Genomic DNA, 5,444 nt, shown 5'->3' with positions numbered 1-5,444 from the left:
ATCCCGAATCCCCTCGAGTAACGAGTTTCAGTCAAATTGAATCGATTTTTAAAAGTCGATCGCCATATTGGATCCAACATTTTGAGTTTTGAAATTTTTTTTGGTATTTTACCACCAATTTTTTCAAAATCCTGACGTGATGGGAGGTTTTTGTTAAATGTTAATTCGGATTTAGCGCACCAAAAGCTACGGTAAATGACTTCTCGATCTCAGACAACGGAAATTTTTATTTTTTTGCAAGCTTTTGAAATTATATATATATATATATATATATATATATATATATTCATAATTATATATAGCACTTTAACATGTGACAGACGTGTCCAAATTCAAAAAATCAAAAAGTTTCTTGAAGAAGAAACAATTCGGAACCATAATTATCTATAAAATCTTTGTCTAAAAAATTTTTAGTAACGAAAAATCAGCAGTCTTCTGAATCAAAGCTTCCACAATAAGATAATTCATTTTTCAAGTTTCCGACTATCTGTAAAAGAGATAATTCGAAAAGAGGATCAGGTACGATTTATCGGTTTAAAAATTTGGAATCTGGAAGTCATTTGGAACAACTCCCCACCAAGTTTGTAGCGTTACATTTTAGAATAACCTACCCACCTCTGAGGAGACCTGTGAAAGAGCGTGTAATACACTTTAAATACAGCTCGCCTCGACTCAGGGGACGGCTGCGCGCCCCAGAAAAGTGTCTAGCAGAACACAGGGTTGAGTAGCGCAACATGACTCGAAAATGTGCTGCAACGCGCCCTCTTTTTTCTCAGTGTGTGGAAAAATAAATTTTGGATCTTTTCATTTAGGAAATTTTTTCAAAATAATCAATAAATATAATCAATAATCAAAAGATTATTGATTATTTTTACCATTTGTCGAGATTAAAATTTTTTCTATTCTTATTGATATTAAGATGAGAATGTAAATTTTAATCAAACTGTGAATGAACAATGCCTTTTGCGCCATTTGTTCCCATAAAAAAACTCCTTTAGATCCTTTTGGAAGGCATCGTGTTTCCGTTTTTATCCTTTTTTTACTAGAACTGCCACTACATATTTTTTTTCTTATCGCCGAAGAATAACGCGATTCTTACCCACGTCTTTGGAAGACGAAAAAATGGTAGAAACGCCCCCGTCACATTGTATGCTATGGACCAAGAACGGAATACAATACTAACGCCTTGCTAAACATGAATAAATGTATATGCGTTTTGATGTAGGTGTGCCGCATACCCATCCTATGAGTCACCCACAATACTGTTTTTCGTGCTTTAAAAAAGTCGAGCAGAATCATCTGTAACAAATGAAAACTTTACCTCTCCCCTTAAAAAATAATTACACAGCCACACAAAATAAAAAAAGTGTCGGGGTTGGAAGATCAGAATACCCTATCCCCATGTATTTTGGGCCGCTGAACACGAATCCGGTGTCCGTTTTGGTCCAGCACGTGTACGTTTTTTCCTAACCTCAAAAAACATGTAAAATTTTTTATGGTATACAAATTTTTTTAAAAATTGATGGATTTTGATAAAACTTGGTAGCTAGGTGTTTTTGAGGTTGCTGATTACGAATATAAAGTTAGATTTTCAAAATTCAAAATGGCGGATCCAAAATGGCGGATGAAATTATTTAGAAATTGATGATTTTTTAGAAATTTTCGTAAAAGTTGATGGATTTTGATAAAACTTGGTACCTAGGGGTTTTTGAGGTCTCTAATTACGAATATAAAGTCAGATTTTGAAAATTCAAAATAGCGGACAAAATTTTTTTAAAATTTATGGATTTTGATAAAACATGTTATCTAGGGATTTTTGAGGTCGCTGATTACGAATATGAAGTCAGATTTTCAAACTTTAAAATGGCGATTTTCGCTACAATTATGAGACGGATAGCGGACAATCTCCGTTGCCCACCGTCACCGCGTGGAGGTGCCCTGGATGCAGACACAGGTAAGATATAATAAAATACGACTGCCAGTTGAATCTTGAAAACCCCACTTCAGATTCGCTATCAGCAACCCGAGTAGCTACCAGGGGTGCTATTCTGTAACTTCACTTCACATTCACTTCACTTTCACTTCACTTTCACTTCACATTCACTTCACTTTCACTCCACATTCACTTCGCATTCACTTCACATTCACTTCACTTTCACTCCACATTCACTCCACATTCACTCCACATTCACTTCACATTCACTTCACATTCACTTCACTTTCACTTCACTTTCACTTCACATTCACTTCACTTTCACTCCACATTCACTTCGCATTCACTTCACATTCACTTCACTTTCACTCCACATTCACTCCACATTCACTCCACATTCACTTCACATTCACTTCGCATTCACTTCACATTCACTTCACATTCACTTCACATTCACTTCACATTCACTTCACATTCACTTCACATTCACTCCACATTCACTTCACTTTCACTCCACATTCACTTCACTTTCACTCCACATTCACTTCACTTTCACTTCACTTTCACTTCACTTTCACTTCACTTTCACTTCACTTTCACTTCACTTTCACTTCACTTTCACTTCGCTTTCACTTCACATTCACTTCACATTCACTTCGCATTCACTTCACTTTCACTCCACCACATTCACTTTACATTCACTTCACATTCACTTCACATTCACTTCACATTCACTTCACTTTCACTCCACATTCACTTTACATTCACTTCACATTCACTTCACATTCACTTCACATTCACTTCACATTCACTTCACATTCACTTCACATTCACTTCACTTTCACTCCACATTCACTTCGCATTCACTTCACTTTCACTTCACATTCACTTCACATTGAAAGTGAATGTGAAGTTAATGTGGAGTGAATGTGAAGTGAATGTGTAGTGAATGTGAAGTGAATGTGAAGTGAATGTGAAGTGAATGTGAAGTGAATGTGAAGTGAATGTGAAAGTGAAGTGAATGTGAAGTGAATGTGAAGTGAAGTTACAGAATAGCACCCCAGATACCAAGATTCATAAAAATGCAACAGATTTTCAAATTCTCATCATCCAATTTGATTTAAAAAAATCTGACTTCATATTCGTAATCAGCGACCTCAAAAATCCCTAGATAAAATGTTTCATCAAAATCCATCAACTTTTAAGAAAATTTCTAAAAAATCATCAATTTCTAAATAATTTCATCCGCCATTTTGAATTTTGAAAATCTAACTTCATATTCGTAATCAGCAACCTCAAAAACCCCTAGCTACCAAGTTTGATAAAAATCCATCAATTTTTAAAAAAATTTGTATACCACAACAAATTTGACATGTTTTTTGAGGTTAGGAAAAAACGTACACGTGCTGGACCAAAACGGACACCGGATTTGTGTTCAGCGGTCCAAAATACAAGGGGATAGGGTACTCTGATCTTCCAACACCGACACAATATGCGATAACTTCTGTTTCTTATGTAAAATTCTATAAATTCAAACAAGTACATGTATAAGAAAATTTATATCTAGAAAAAATGAATTTTTTGAAGAAGCTTTCAAATTCTATTTTTATGAAAATATTAAATACCGCTTTTTAAACTGAGCATTCAATTAATTTTAATTAATTAAAATATGACATGGATGTTAAATATATACATATAAACTTGGGCTAGTCAGGGTTTATAATGATTGATAATAATAATCGGTATTGACAAAAGATATAGAGGTGGATGTAATGATTAATAAAAACGATGATTTAGAGGTGATTAAGAGAGAGCTGCAGAGATAGTTGTAGTTTGTAGCATTAGTTTGTTAAAATCAACTATTAACTTCTGCATTTGTGTGATTTGGGAGACATTTATTGACTCCGATACCTTGGTCACTCCCTCTGACATTTATCTGAACAAAAGATCATAGCTTGTTGAGCCAAACGATCACAGAAAATGAGTAATCGCGTGCGTAAAACCGATTGAGTGCACTGATAGTGAGTGTTTTCTGCATCCGATCTAAATCCTGATATTGGCTCGAAGAGAATCACTGACAAGCTTCTTTTATATCATCCATCAAGATATATATATATATATGACATGGTCTATGAATAGGGATAGAGTTTGAAACGCTCTTTAAGATGGTGAAAACCAAAAAGTCATAATTTGTTTAAAAGTTTGTTTAAAGTCAAGAGAAACAAGAGTACAAATACGAAAAAATTGATTTTTTTGATATCATACAAATTAAAATAACCAAGACGATAATTTGTGGAAATTAAAAATTGAACCATTTCTAGGTAGTTTGAGGTATAATAAATTAGATACTAAAGTCCGTTTTCAAAAAAGTTGTTACAAAAGAAATTTATATAACTTTATAAAAGGTGATTTTTAATGGTTTTTTAAAATAATTGAGCCGCCGGATCGTAGAAGGGCACGTAAATTTTTCTTGGTCGAAATCTAAGTCCTCTGAACACTCAAAATTCAACTTCTGAATTTAAATATTTTAAATACACATCCTCATAGAAAATTTCATTCCGCATCTTTTTTTCTTATGAAATTTTTTTCTATCTATTACCGTTTTCGAAATATTTAAGAAAAACTGTTTTTTTGAAAACTGTAAATTTAATGAAATTTTTCACTTCAACTCGCGATATTTGAAACAGTTTTAAAAATTTTTCAATGAAACAAAAAAGAAAATACGTCTTAAGATATTCTACGAATGATAAAAAAAGAAAAAAGTGCTTTTCTTTATAAACAAAATTGATATTAATTTTTTTCTATATTAATGTAAAAATCACGAAATACAATCTTCACGGCTCTCGTTTAACGGGCGAATTTTGAGTAACAGAACTTTCAGTGAGAAAGTTATTCATTATGATCCAAAAAAGTTTTCTGGAAATACATAAGGCTAATAATTAATTAGTGTCGAAATGGTGAATTTTTAAAGTTGCTAGCGACCAAACGTGTAGCACGCGCCACTGGCCATAACCTATGAAATAACACTCCCAAGCTATACGTTTGGTCGCTATTCAGAAGTTGAATTTTGAGTGCTTAGGGGACTTAGATTTCGTCCGAAAAAAATTTACGTGCCCTTCTACGATCCGGTGGCTCAATTGCCACGAATCATGGTATTGTTTTAACATCAAAAATTAATGAAAATACCTGAAACTCGTTACTCGGGGGTTTTTGGAGTCGCTGATTACGAATCTAAAGTCAGATTTTCAAAATTCAAGTTGATGGACATTTTTTTTAAATTGCTCATATTTGCTTGAAACTTGTTACTCGGGGGGGCACGAAAGGGTTAAACTTTAACTGCTGTTTTCTCGAAAACTTGTTTTCGCACGTATAAGGTCCCTTTGCATAGAGCAGGTCACATATTTATCTATCCTCCATGGTGCACATCATTATATCTCGTCGTTAAAACTCCCGCTTGATCCCGTGTAGAAAAATTGTTGGGTTCTAGTGTGGTGCCAGAAAGACAGTCTAT

Source organism: Leptopilina heterotoma, unplaced genomic scaffold (genome assembly GCF_015476425.1).
Source record: "Leptopilina heterotoma isolate Lh14 unplaced genomic scaffold, ASM1547642v1 Lhet_430, whole genome shotgun sequence".
Classification (NCBI taxonomy): domain Eukaryota; kingdom Metazoa; phylum Arthropoda; class Insecta; order Hymenoptera; family Figitidae; genus Leptopilina; species Leptopilina heterotoma.
This window is presented reverse-complemented; position numbering follows the sequence as displayed.